The following is a 15,000-nucleotide window of genomic DNA, read 5'->3' as shown; positions in this document are numbered from 1 at the left end:
GCGGTGATGAAATGAAGGAGGATGGGAAGGGTGGAGTATTTTTGGTTATATTATTATTAGTTTTGGTATTAGTTTTAGTATTAGTATTGGACTATTGGTATTGGTATTAGTATTGTCATTGGTATTAGAACTCGTATTAGTATTAGTGCTAGACTGTTAGTATTAGTATTGGTATTGGTATTATTATTAGCATTTGCATTGGTATTAGTAATGGTATTATTATTATTATTATTATTATTATTATTATTATTATTATTGGTATTGGTATTAGTATTAGTATTTGCATTGGTATTAGTATTGGTATTATTAGTATTAGTATTAGTATTAGTATTTGTATTAGTATTGATATTAGTATTAGTATCATCATTATTTGTGTTACTGTCGCATAAGATTGTGTTGCATTGCGAAGTGTATTGAAACCGTCTGCATGTTGTTAGTAGGTGTTCCACGTTCACATTTACTTACATACATATACTTAGAACAACACTTAAAGCATCAACACTTTGAGGCTGTTCTTAACTTTACTAATGGGCGTGTTAACTGCCTTATCTATGTCTTGTTATTTTTATTATTTTTATTGTTTTATATCTTGGGTTTAAGGATAGATTAGGGAAGGGAAAGAGGGATCGTGTGTGTGTGTGTGTGTGTGTGTGTGTGTGTGTGTGTGTGTGTGTGTGTGTGTGTGTGTGTGTGTGTGTGTGTCATGTATTTCCGCTCTCCCACGTTCTTGGACATTTTCCCACGAGTGTCTTCCCAGAATCTTCGAGCAGGGAGTTGCACTTATTATATTTTTGTCCATTAATTCATCTGTATCGTTTGGGGAGAGAAAAGGGTAAGGGAAAGAATACTGACTTTTTGTCTTTTTTTCTTTTCGTTCTTCTTCCTTCTTTCTTTTATGCTTCTTCCTTTTCTTCTTCCCTCTTGTCTTCCTCCTTTACTTCTTCTTTATCTTTTATTTTTTTATTTTTCCCTCTTCTTCTTCTTCTTCTTCTTCTTCTTCTTCTTCTTCTTCCCCTCCATTTTTTTGTTGTTGTTGTTTTCATCATCTTCTTTTTCTTCTTCACGTTGTTCTTGTTGTTCTTCGTCATCTACTTCGGTTGTTGCATCACCCTTTGGCCGCCGCTCAGCTGATGTTCTGCCTGTTTTGGTTCTGTTCCACTTTCCTTCCTAAGCCGCAGCTCCCTCATCTTTCCTTTCCTTCCCTTATATTTTGCCTTCGCTTTCCTCCATTTCCCTTCTCTTCCTTTCACTTCTTCATCCTTCTATTTCCGTTCTTAATCTTCCCTTTCCTTGTTTTCCCCTCCATTCCCCTTCTTTCTCCTTCCTTCCTATGTTCTCTATTCCCCTCTGTTATCTGACTATCACTTTCTCCACCAATTCTCTCTCCCTTCCTTTCCTTCAGTTTCTTGCATTTCTTTTTCTTTTTAATTCCTTCACTTCCCTTTACTTTCCATATTCTTCTCTTCACTCTCCTTTCCTTTATTTCCCTTCCCTTTCCTTCCCTTCCCTTCCCTTCCATCCCTTCCCTCCCCCTCCCTTTCCTTCTCTTCCCTTCTCCCTTCTTCCGCCCGCCAACAGCTGGGTCCAGATCGTGAACTCAAAAATTTACTTGGGAATAAACAAACAAGACAAGATTTACTGTGTCTTCCACTTGCATAACCTCTACAACGTGTGTGTGTGTGTGTGTGTGTGTGTGTGTGTGTGTGTGTGTGTGTGTGTGTGTGTGTTGGAAGGAATTGAATGACAAGTGAAGTGAGGGAGAGCGGGAAGGTTTTGGAAGGAGACGAAGATAAGAGAGGAAGGGAGGGGAGGAAGGATATGAGTTTGGAATGGAGAAAGGGAAGTATAAAAAATGGGAGTTAGGAAGAAAGGGAGGGAGATTAAGAGGGGAGTTAGAAGTGGAGGGAATTCGAAAAGGGAGTCAGGAGAGAGAAGGGAATTTAAAGTCGAGTAAGGGAGTTATGAAGGAAAGGAATCAGAGATGGAGGCTGAAGGGAGGGCGTTATGCTGGAAAAAAGGGAGTAAGGAGTGAAAAATGGGGATTCAAAAGTGAGTTAGAAAGGGAGAAAAGGTAATCAAGAGCGGACGAAGGAAAATATGAAGGTACTGATGGAGATAGGAAAGGAGTTAGGAAGGAAGGAAGGAAAGGAGTTAGGAGCAAAGGAAGGTAATTTAGAAGGGAATTAGGAAAGGATGGAAACTTGGAGTGGAGGAAGAGAATCAAAAAGTTAAAAAGGAAGGGAAGGAAAAGGGAATAGGAAATGAAACGGAAATAAAGGAAAGGGAAGAAAAGGAAAAGGGAATATGAAAGAAAAGAGAAGGTAAGGGAATTAAAGGAAGGGAAAGGAAATGGAATATGGAAGGGAACGGAAATAATGGGAAGGGAAGAGAAGGAAAAGGGAATATGAAAGAAAAGAGAAGGTAAGGGAATTAAAGGAAGGGAAAGGAAATGGAATATGGAAGGGAACGGAAAGAAAAGGGAAGGGAAGGGAAGGAGGCGGGAAATTGGAAAGAAAGAATAGGTAAAGGAAAGGAATATGGAAGGTAAAGGGATCATGAAGGGAAAGATGGAGGTAGGGAGGAGTTAGGTAGCAAGGAAGAGAGTTAGAGGTGGAAAGGGGGGTGAGGGAGAGAGTTCGGAAGAAAGGAAGGAAAGGGGGGTAGGGGTAGAGTAAGGGGGTAGGAGTGGGGGGGCATCGTCTGGCCGTCCTCCAGCATCGCTTGTGGCCTCGACTCGCCCGGAAATTCTGCTTCATCAGACCAACAATGACAAACATGTAGATAGTGACAAGACCCTTCCCCCTTCCCCCTGCTGCCCCCCTACCCTTCAGTCCAGCACCCCTTCCACCCCTCACTTCTATCTCCACTGTATCCTCTGACCTCCATTTACTACTACTACTACTACTACTACTACTACTACTACTACATAAAAGATACCTCCACCCATGTTACTACTACTACTACTACTACTACTACTACTACTACTACTACTACTACTACATAAAAGATACCTCCACCCATGTTACTACTACTACTACTACTACTACTACTACTACTACTACTGTTACCACCACCATCACCACCATCACCAGAAACGGCTTCATCTCTGTGCCAAGGACGTGTGTGTGTGTGTGTGTGTGTGTGTGTGTGTGTGTGTGAGAGCTATTTCGGGGGAGACAACAAGGAAATCTCGCAGACAGACAGGCTGCTGCCACCTGCCCTCCCCGTCCATCTCTCCCCCCTCCCCTCCCCTCTTTGTCTCCCCCTCTTCCTCCCCTCTTTCCCTCCTCCTCTCCTCCCTCGCTCGGCTCTCCTTTCGTCCCCACCTTTCCTCTTCCTCATTCACCTGTTTTTCCTTTTCCTCGTTGCCTCTCACTTTTTCCTCTCTCCCTTTTTCATTGGCTTTTCTTTTTTTTCATTCTTACTCTTTCTTATTCATTTGTTTACTCATTCTCTTCAATTTCTCACTTCTTTATCTTTACTGTTTTTTTTTTTCTATACCTCTGTTCATTTTTCTCTACCCTGTCTCTCCCTTTTCCTCCGCTTCCCTCCTCCTCCTCTAACACATTTCTCTTCCTCCTTTCTCCCCCACGTGTCCATTTCTCTCTTCACTCTTCTCCTTTTCCCTATTTTCCTTATTTCACTTCCTTTTCCTTCCCTTCCCTCCTCCTCCTCTAGCACATTTCTCTTCCTCCTTTCTCCTCCACGTGTCCATTTCTCTAAACTCCTCTCCTTTTCCCTATTTTCCTTATTTCACTTCCTTTTCCTTCCCTTCCCCTTCCTTTCCTTCCTTTCTCCCTTCTTTACTTCCCTTGCCTTCCCTTTCTCTTCTTCCTTCCTCCACTCTTTACTTCCCTTCCCTTTTCTTCCTACTCCACTAAATCCTTCCCTTTTCTTCCTACTCCACTCAATCCTCCCCTTTTTCCCCCTCACCCTCACCACATATCGATACTTCCCCCCTTCTTCCCCTCTTTTCCCCTCATCCTGCATCGCCTCCCCTCTTCCCCATCTCCTCCCCCTCCCCCCCACAACTACCACACTCCACTTGGGCATTTCCCGCACTTTTTTCCACCTTGCTGAGTATGCGTCCACGTAAGTCAGCTCCCATTTCCTGGCGAGAACCGTGGAAGGGAGAAGTGGAGGAAGGAAGAAGGAAGAGGAGGAGGAGGAGGAGGAGGAGGAGGGGAGGGGAGGAATGTAGTATGCAAGGCAGTGAGAGCAGCTAGAATGAAGGGATTGTGGGCAGGAAGAAGAAGAAGAAGAAGAAGAAGAAGAAGAAGAGGAGGAGGAAGAGGATGAGAGAGAGAGAGAGAGAGAGAGAGAGAGAGAGAGAGAGAGAGATTCCTTTCCTCTCCTCTCCTCTCCTTTCCTCTCCTCTCCTCTCCTCTCCTTTCCTCTCCTCTCCTTTCCTTTCCTCTTCAGGGGACGGAATAGGATGATCGGGCTTGATTCAGACCCTGTATGGCTGACATGATGAGGGCTGATGACAGGGCGAACACACACACACACACACACACACACACACACACACACACACTCTTTTCCCCTTCCTTTCTTCCTCTTTCTTCCTTCCTCTCTCTTCATCTTTACCTTGTTCTCCTCTTCCCTTCCTCCTTACTTCCTCGACTAGCCTTATACTAGCCTAACACACACACACACACACACACACACACACACACACACAAACGGTCTGCTCTCTCTTGTTTGTCCACCAAGAGGCTTTGATTGAAGGGAGACTAATGCGACCCACCAATGACGAGCGACCTTGTGGGGGCCGAGGGGGCGACGCTCCCGAACCCAGGAAAGACGAGAGCCACGGCAGAGGACGCGAGAACGATACACTCGCGGTCACTGAAGACGAGGAGGCTTGTAACACCGCGAGACCGAGATTGCCGAAGGAAATGATTCTCGGGAACATGAAAAAGAGATATCTAAGGCGTGTGTGACCTTGATGTAGAGGTTATTGAGGAGGAGGAAGATGAAAAGATGAAGAGAGAGGAAGAAAGAAAAAGGGAGAGAGAAGGGATAGAGCATCAATGTCCTGGTGACGAAGACAAGTATTTTAAAAGGCTCATGTTCTAAATCATTTCGAGGCTTATTCACCCACATTTTCCTTTTTTTTTCTTCTCTTTTCTTTCGTCCCGTCAACCCTTCCTTTCTTTTCTACTTCTCTACTTTCCTTCTCTCTTTCCCCTTTTCCTCCTAATCATCATCACCACTTTTCATTCCCTGCACTCATTCATTCTCTTTCTCTTGTTCTTTCTTTCTTTTTTTTCTTTTTCTTTTTAACTTCATTTCTTTCTTCTTTCTTTCTCTCTTTCTTTCTCTACTTCTATATTTATTCGGTTATGTGTTTGTTTGACGTATTATTTAAGTATGCTGTCTTTCTTTCTTTCTTTCTTTCTTTATACTTTTTTCTTTTCTTCCTCTTGTCTTACTTTCCGTCTATCCTTCTTTTCATTCCCTTCTTCTCTCCTCTGTTTTCCTTCTTCCCTTGCTTCTTTCCTTTTCCTCAACTCTTTCCTTTCCCTACCCAGCATCCTTCCTTCCATTCCTTTGTTCTCTCCTCCACTGTCCTTCTTTCCTTTACCCCTTTCCTCATCCTCCTCTCCTTCCATTCACTATCCACCATTCTTCCTTTCTTTCCTTTCTTCCTTCACCCTTTCCTTCTCATTTCTTTCCATTCCCTATCCTCTTCCTCTTCTTCATATCTTCTCTCTATTTTGTCATACGTTTTCTTTCTTTCCGTCTCTTCTTCCTTTCATTCCTATTTCCTCTACTTTTCTTCTTCCTTTCCCCCTTTCCTCTTCCTCCTCCTCCTTCTCCTCTTCCTCCTTTACTCTTTCCTTTAATCTCAAGCTAATTAAAGACACATGACCTTAAGAGAAGCGAGAAAACGATGACCTCCATGTTATCGAAAACGTGCGAAATTGAGAATGGAACAAGGGCGTTAATCCAGAAGGTCAGCGAGGACGAGTGACCTTATCGAGGATGCGAGGACGAGCGAGGGCGATGACCGCGAGATCTTTAAACAAGGAGCTTTATCAGAATGGCGGCGTCACGAGAGTCATCATTGTTTTGTGGGTTTTATTAACTTTTTTGGTTCCTGGGACGATGATGATGATGATGATGATGATGATGATGATAATGATAGTGGTGTATACTAGTCATTATTCTCTTTCTCTGTTTCTTTTTTCCTTTCCTTTTTTCTCTGTCTTTCCTCCTTTTGCTTTCTTTCTTCTTTCTTTCTCTTTATTTTTGCCTTTCTTTCCTTTCTCTACTTGTTTTCCTTCTTTTTTGTTTATTTTGTGTTTCTTGTTTTCTCTCTTTGTTTCCTTCTTTAGTTCACTCTTTTTTCCTTTACTCTTTCTTTCTTTCTCTGGCTATCTCTCATGTTTCCTTCCTCCTTTCTCCGTCTCTCTTCCTTCCTTTTTCTTCATCTTTAATTTTTCCTCCTCTTTCCTTCCTCCTTCCTTCCTTACACACACACACACACACACACACACACACACACACTATTGCGCCTTCCATTCACGTTCTTTTAGCTCACTTGAGACGAAAACGAGAAGAAAATGAGAAGGAAAGTCTTGCATGAAATTCGAAAACTCGGAGGAGAGAGGAGGAGAAATAAGGGGGAGTGGAGGAGGAAATGGGAGAGGAGGGGAAAGGAAAAGAGAAAAAGGAAGAGGACGACTATAACGATGATGATGAGGAGGAGGAAGAAGAGGAAGAGGAGGAGGAGGAAGGGAGAACACAAAATTACCTATTCAAGCAACACTCAAACCGAGAGAGAGAGAGAGAGAGAGAGAGAGAGAGAGAGTGGCATTCCTTTGTGTGTGTGTGAGTTCGGATCCCTTTGGCGGATTTGTTTGCTTGCTGCTTCGCGATCTCGAACACGCGGGTCTTTGAAGCTTCGAACTCGAGCCAAGACGAGTTTGTGTGTGATTAAGTTCTCTTCTTGTGCTTTTCCTTTGTGCTTTCTTTATCGTTTGCTTTGTTTTGTTTTGTATTTTTTTGGCTTGGTGATTTAGTTGTTTATTCGTGACCTTTGTATTTCTATTCTATTTTTTTTTGTCTGTCTGTCCGTCTTTCTTTCTGTCTGTCTTATTTTATTTTTACCCTTTCATTCTTTCCTTTTTTTTTCATTCTTTCCCTCTGTTTGTCTCGTGTGTCTTTCTTTCTTTCTTTCTTTCTTTCTTTCTTTCTTTCTTTCCTTCTTTTTACATATGGGGGCATTGTGAAATTGTTCAGGGGATATCGACACGAAGATTTACACACACACACACACACACACACACACACACACACACACACACACACACACATGCTAAAAAGTGGCTGTTGTTGTGGAGTGGTAGGTGTGGAAGTGACGGTGGTGTTACGAAATGAGAGAGAGAGAGAGAGAGAGAGAGAGAGAGAGAGAGAGAGAGAGAGAGAGAGAGACGCTACATTCATCATTTGTAATTATAGTCGCGTCCTTATATTAGCATTGCCTCGGCCTTATAAATCATTAGATGTTGTTGTTACTTACTTATGAAAACGTTAATGAATGAGGGAAGAAGTGATTAGTGAAAGGATTTGGTCACCTCCCTCGTCTCCCTCGTCTCCCTCGTCTTACCAAGGAAAAATAAAAGAACAAAAAATATAAGATGAATTCCATGAGGGTTAAAAAGGTTATTATTATTATTATTATTATTATTATTATTATTATTATTATTATTATTATTATTATTATTATTATTATTATTATTATTATTTCCAGATTTGCAGTTTTTCCCTAAATTTCACCTTTTTCGTTGACAGTTTAGTTTGTTTATTTTTTCTCCCGTGTTTATGATTTGTTTTCTTCTTCCCTATTTCGTAAGACTGATTTTTTTTTATTATTCTACCTATGTTGTATTTCGTGCATGTATGTATATATGTGCGTATGCGTATGTATGTGCGTGCGTGTGTGTGTGTGTGAGTGTTGGAAGGATATTCTTTGTCTGCGTCTTGATCCGTACCCACTCCTCTCTCTCTCTTCTCTCTGTCTCTCCCTTTCTCTCTCTTCTCTCTCTTCCGTGGCTCTCTTTCTCCCCACGTCGCCCCCGCGCTGTCGTCGGGCGTCTTGGGGTGAAAGTCCTCGCCGTGGGGAGGTGGGGTGGGCGGGCGCGTGTGGTGCCTCGTGATGGGGAGAGAGAGAGAGAGAGAGAGAGGGGGGGGGGGGGGTATATAAGGTCCATATGTATACTGTGGACCATGTTAATTTTTCGTCAAGTAATAAAGAAGCTGAGCGGAAGGTCGGTTTTTAGAGAGGTGTAAAAAGCTCAAGGTTCAGTATAAATAAGAGAGAGAGAGAGAGGGGGGGGGGGGGAGGGATGCTGAAGGTAAAGTTTTGGGCATACGCTAAAGCTGCGCGTGACCTCGGTGCTCCTCTTTGTCACGACGGGATAAACCGGTGATATCCTTGTCTAAATTAACTGATTAGGACTGACTCTGGCAGGTAACACAGATGATGGGAGGTAACCTAGAGAGATAAAGGTGAGGTCATATTCACCATCATCAGCATCATCACTTCGTACCACATGTAAGAAGGGAGATACAGGTGAGGTCATCATATTCACCATCACTTCGGAGCACATGTGAGGGAAGGTAAGGAGAGAGATAAAGGTGAGGTCATATTCACCATCTTCATCATCACTTCGTACCACATGCGAGGGAAGGTAATGAGAGAGATAAAGGTGAGGTCATATTCACCATCATCATCATTATCACTTCGGAACACGTGTGAGGGAAGGTAAGGAGGGAGATTAAGGTGAGGGCATATTCACCATCATCATTTCGTAGCACATATGAGGGAAAGAAATGAGAAAGAAGGTGGTCACTTTCATTATCATCATCTCGTAACACAGGTGGAGCAAGGCAACGTGAAAGTGAGGTCATCATCATCATCATCACCACTTCGAAGGATCGATATTTTTCTCCCTTGAGTGAAAGAATAAATAATCGAGTGGCCCGCATGGGGGTCGAACCCACGACCTCCGCGTTATCAGCACGGCGCTCTAACCAACTGAGCTAACGGGCCTTGCTTGCAGTTTGTGGGAAACCTTGATAACATTAACAGGTTGCTTGGTGTCGGTGATAGCGGCGGTGGTGGTGGTGGCGGCGGCGGTGGTGGTTGAGTGCCAAGGGTATGAGGGAGGGGGAGGAGAGGAGAGGAGTGGGTGAGAGTGAAGGAGCATGGAGTGTGGATGCTTATGTGAAGGGAAGACTAGAGTAAACTTTATTATTGAAACTTAAGATCTTTATTGATTGAAAGTGATGTTGTCGTTGTTTTGTTGATGTTGCTGTTGTTGCTGTTTTTTTGTTGTTGTTGTCGCTGTGTGTTTGTGTGTGTACGTGTGTGTTTTCCATCCTTACACACACACACACACACACACACACATATATGTACACATCAGTCGGCCTACACATACGAGCGGATCAGGGTGTGTGTGTGTGTGTGTGTGTGTGTGTGTGTGTGTGTGTGTGCATAGGGTTGTAGTGTACGTACGTGTGTGTATGTTCTGCAGCCTTACACAAACACATACACACATATAAGTACACACTCATCAGTCGGCCTACACAGGGGCGGGGCGTGTGCCTATAAGGTTTCCGCCCAGTACCTGTGTGGCCTCTGGGTCTTCTTTACAATTAGAGGTAATCAACTGCCCTCTCCTCCTCCTCCTCCTCCTCCTCCTCCTTTTTCCTTCCTTTGTTGTTCTATAATAGTTTACCTTGTCTTCCATCCCTTCGTTGGCCTCATTTGATTTATTTTTCCTTCCTCGTTTTGTTTTTATATACTTTTTCTTTCTTATTTAGTTTCCCCGTTTGTTTATTTCGTTTTTCTCGTTTTATTTCATTATTATATTTTTCTCCTCTCGTTGGCTTCCCCTTTTCCATTATTTTTTTATTATTTTTCTCTCCTCTTCGGCCTCGTCTTTATACTTGTTTTATTTTTCTCTTCTCCTTCTCCATGTCCCTGTCTTTATTTTCCCCATCTTTCTCCTCTTTCCCCTTTCGTCCTTGTCCTCGTTCTCTCGTTCAACTTTCCTCTCTTTCTCTTTCAAGCTTTCCTCTTTCTCAACCTTCCCCTCTTTTTCTTCTCATCCTCTCCATCTTTCTCTTTTCATCCTTCCCATCTTTTTCTCCTAATTTTCCTCATGTTATTAACCCTACTCCTATACTACTACTGCTACTACTACTACTACTACTACTACTACTACTACTACTACTACTACTACTACTACTACTATGACTACCCCTACTTCGGCTACTACTACTTCATTTGTTTAGCCATATACTCTTATTAAGGACTGTGTGTGTGTGTGTGTGTGTGTGTGTGTGTGTGTGTGTGTGTACTCGGCAACATTTCCAGTCGATTATTGAGTGCCACCGATGAGTGACAGTATGTAGGTCAGTGCCGCGGCCCGCCAGCACTTGCATATCTCCCGGCCATTGTGTAATCCTCCTCCTCCTCGTGCTGCCGCGTCCTCGCCAAGCTGCACGCCGCGAGGACACTGATTTGAAGATCATTGTTATTGGCCTCATTGTTGTTGTGTCCTTCCCAAGCTGTCTCCGTCCTCACTGTTCGTTCCCAAGCTGTGTTATCGTCACTTTTCTACTAATGTCCTTATTGTCCATTTCCAAGCTGTTATCGTCCTTGTGTTTTTCTATCGGCCCTGAGCTGTGTCAACGTCCTTACTCTTCGTCCCCAAGATGTATGTACTAACGCTCTCTCTTTGTCCCATCGCCGTGTTGTCCTCAAGCTTCACGAGGTCAAAGGTTTACTACTTCATGATCGTCTTTTCCCTGCTGCTGTTGTATGTTCGCCAGCTTCACGAGGTCAAAGGTTTACTACTTCTTTATCGTCTTTTCCCTGCTGCTGTTGTATGTTCGCCAGCTTCACGAGGTCAAAGGTTTACTACTTCTTTATCGTCTTTTCCTTGCTGCTGTTTTATGTTCGCCAGCTTCACGAGGTCAAAGGTTTACTACTTCATGATCGTCTTTTCCTTGCTGCTGTTGTATGTTCGCCAGCTTCACGAGGTCAAAGGTTTACTACTTCATGATCGTCTTTTCCTTGCTGCTGTTGTATGTTCGCCAGCTTCACGAGGTCAAAGGTTTACTACTTCATTATCGTCTTTTCCTTGCTGCTGTTGTATGTTCGCCAGCTTCACGAGGTCAAAGGTTTACTACTTCATTATCGTCTTTCCTTGCTGCTGTTGTATGTTCGCCAGCTTCACGAGGTCAAAGGTTTACTTCATTATTGTCTTTTCCTTGCTGCTGTTGTATGTTCGCCAGCTTCACGAGGTCAAAGGTTTACTACTTCATTATCGTCTTTTCCTTGCTGCTGTTGTATGTTCGCCAGCTTCACGAGGTCAAAGGTTTACTACTTCATTATCGTCTTTTCCTTGCTGCTGTTGTATGTTCGCCAGCTTCACGAGGTCAAAGGTTTACTACTTCATTATCGTCTTTTCCTTGCTGCTGTTGTATGTTCGCCAGCTTCACGAGGTCAAAGATTAACTACTTCATCATCGTTTTTTCCCTGCTGCTGTTGTATGTTCGCCAGCTTTAGACCTCTTCAAACCCACAGGAAGAGTAGTACTTGGATGTTGCACTCAGGACTTCAGGTAATCAGCACGGCGCTTCAAAACCAACTGACCTAACGGGCCCTCCGAGATGAAGCGATAAAATATTAGTCTGTATCAAACACGGTAGGGAGGGATTATTTATTTATTTTCTTGGGGACTATTAAGCAGAACTGGGCCACATGTTAGTTTTAGTATATAGAAAATCGAATTATTCAAATCAACGTAACTTGGTGTTTTGCCTCGTTCAATCGGACTTGCAACTTTTGTGTGCCTTAACCCGTTAGCAGCGATGGGCGAAATTTGTGGCTTTACCGTGTACCAGCGACGAGCCAAATTTTTGCCATGATATAAACCCCCCAAAAATAGATGATGCATAAACTGATCACAAATGCGTTGATATATATTATGAAATGGTTTGCGTGAGTGATGATTTTTTCTCCTTTTTCTCGCTTAGAGGGGCCTTTAAGACACATGATCCCCGTAGCTACCGGGTTAATAGTATCTGGCTTGGCATATTTTCACCTAGCCGTACCTAAAGTGGCATACCCTGACCGATATGTACCTAATTTGGCATACCTAACAGTATCTCAGACCCTACCGTACCTGACCTGGCATACTCAGACGTGACAGTCTATAAACAGTCCCTTCCCCAATACATCACTATATACCTGTCAACATCACACGACACAACATTGCCAGATTGTCATACTCAGCCGCTTATATTTCCCGACTTCCTACCCCCAAACTGTCTTCTGGGCTCCACTAACGAAACTCATTCATAGTTATCGTTTAAAGAGTTAGATCCTGATGTTTCTTGGCAATAGTTAGGCGTCAGAAACCGGTAAATACTATGCTCTGAGTACGATAATCTGGCAACGGTGACATCACATTCCTTTTTCCGTTTTTGTTTGTTTTAAAGAGAATTTATTGCTGAGACGAAAAGACAAAATGAGTAAAGGTTTTGTTGTGTACTTTTTTTCGGGGGTGTGAAGGAGAGAGAACTTGATTAATGCGAATGTGATGAATCATTACTAAAGATGTGAAGTAATAGTAATAATATCGATGCTTGGTGGAACTTTTCGATCGTTTTACCTCGTTTTTACATTTTCTCTCTTACTCTATTCGTCTATATTTTGATCTTATTCTCTCTTGCTCCCTATAAAGATGAATATTTGTGTTCGATATATTTTCCTTGTCTTTTTTGCCTTTTCTCTCTCACTCTATTCGTCTATATTTTGATCTTATTCTCTCTTGCTCCCTATAAAGATGAATATTTGTGTTCGATATATTTTCCTTGTCTTTTTTGCCTTTTCTCTCTCACTCTATTCGTCTATATTTTGATCTTATTCCTTCTTTCTCCCTATAAAGATGAATATTTGTGTTCGATATATTTTCCTTGTCTTTTTTGCCTTTTCTCTCCTACTCTATTCGTCTATATTTTGATCTTATTCCTTCTTTCTCCCTATAAAGATGAATATTTGTGTTCGATATATTTTCCTTGTCTTTTTTGCCTTTTCTCTCTCACTCTATTCGTCTATATTTTGATCTTATTCCTTCTTTCTCCCTATAAAGATGAATATTTGTGTTCGATATATTTTCCTTGTCTTTTTTGCCTTTTCTCTCTCACTCTATTCGTCTATATTTTGATCTTATTTCTTCTTTCTCCCTATAAAGATGAATATTTGTGTTCGATATATTTTCCTTGTCTTTTTTGCCTTTTCTCTCTCACTCTATTCGTCTATATTTTGATCTTATTTCTTCTTTCTCCCTATAAAGATGAATATTTGTGTTCGATATATTTTCCTCGTCTTTTTGACCTTTTCTTTTTCTCTATCTTTCTCTTAATCTCTTTGTTCTTTCTTGTTCGCCGTTCAAAGAAGCAAATGTATTGAAGCATTACTAAAGATGTGAAATAATAATAATAGTAATAATATCGATGCTTGGTGGAACTTTTCAATCGTTTTTCCCTCGTTTTTGCCTTTTCTCTCTTACTCTATTCGTCTATCTTTTGATCTTCTTCTCTCTTGCTCCCTGAAAAAAAAAAAATTATGGTGAATACTTGTGTTCGATATTTGGTGAAACTTTTCGATATATTTTCCTCGTCTTTTTGCCATTTTCTTTTTCTCTATCTTTCTCTTAATCCCTTTGTTCTTTCTTGCTCGCCGGTCAAAGAAGCAAACGGTGGCCTCACTTCACAACGCATTTCCGCCTCCTGCTCTGCTTTGCCGTAAAAAAAAAAAAAAAAAAAAAAAATCCCTCCACGTACAGCCCGTGAGGTTGTTAAGCTTCTTGTTCTTTGTGCGTTCTGCTTTGTCTCCTTGTTATTCTCCTTTTATTTGTTTGTTTTTGTTGTTATTGTTGTTGTTCTTTTCTCATTCCTACTCACTTAATATTAGTAGTAATAGTACGATAGTGAGTAGGAATGAGAAAAGAACAACAAATAAAAAAAACAGAGAGAGAGAGAGAGAGAAACCCATGGAAAACTCCCATCTCCCACGTGGTCACCAAACACGGTCAGCATCACACGACGGACAAACAAGACAGGATTCACCACCACCACCACCACCACCACAACACAGCCTTGAACAGAAAAAAGCTAGAAGGGGGGCGAGGAACGAGTCAGGGCGAGGCAGGGCGGGGCAAGGGCGTGGTGCTGAGGCGCTTCGGTGTGTCCCGCAAGAGCAAACGTTATTACCTTAAGCAGCCAGGGAGCGAGGAGGCGAGGGGGAGAGCAAGGATGGGCACACGAGTCATATCATTAACCATTTCGGCGCTTTCGTTGTTGTGGGCCTTTCCAGAGGGTACCTAGTTTTATGGCCCTGGTGGTAGTGTGACTCTTCTTCTGCACCATGGACCTAAAAAAGACACTTATTAAAATCCGATTGATCTCCGTTTTGGCCCTTAGAAATAGTTGATGTGAGAGTTGGTAGCGTCTAGGAATGCCAACCCATATTCTCAAAACATATTGCACCTAACACATTCACACTTGATAAGGCTTTCGTAGAGGTTGTGGGTAGTTTTATGGCCCAGGTGGTAGTTTGACTTCTTCTGTACCATGAACCTTAAAAAGATACTCATTAAAATACGATTGATCTCCTTTTTGGCCCTTAGAAATAGTTGATGTGAGAGCTGTCTAAGAATACCGATCCATATTCTCAAAACATTTCGGACCTAACACATTCACACTTGATAAGGCTTTCGTTGAGGTTGTAGGCATTTCCATGGGTATAGTTTTATGAGCCTAGTGATAATCTGATAAGGCTTCTGCACCGTGAGCATGAAAAACACACATTAGGACAAACTCTTCCCCTTTCTCGGCTTTAGAAGTATCTGTTGTGACTTGTGGGAGCCGAAAGCGATTGAGAACACGAGCCAGGTGAGCGAGGAAACA

The 15,000-nt window shown here is 42.2% G+C and overlaps 1 long non-coding RNA gene and 1 other non-coding gene across 3 annotated transcripts in view; one reads left to right on the top strand and one right to left on the bottom strand.

Moving 5' to 3' along the window:
- LOC127008149 (uncharacterized) overlaps positions 1–15,000 on the top strand; it is an 86,415-nt gene that overhangs the window by 18,540 nt on the left and 52,875 nt on the right. The gene's annotated exons all lie outside the window — the stretch shown is intronic.
- Positions 8,991–9,064, bottom strand: Trnai-gau (transfer RNA isoleucine (anticodon GAU)). The gene has a single exon. It is a non-coding gene; the product is annotated as a tRNA-Ile (tRNA).

Source organism: Eriocheir sinensis, chromosome 37, assembly GCF_024679095.1.
Source record: "Eriocheir sinensis breed Jianghai 21 chromosome 37, ASM2467909v1, whole genome shotgun sequence".
Lineage (NCBI taxonomy): Eukaryota > Metazoa > Arthropoda > Malacostraca > Decapoda > Varunidae > Eriocheir > Eriocheir sinensis.
This window is presented reverse-complemented; position numbering and strand designations above follow the sequence as displayed.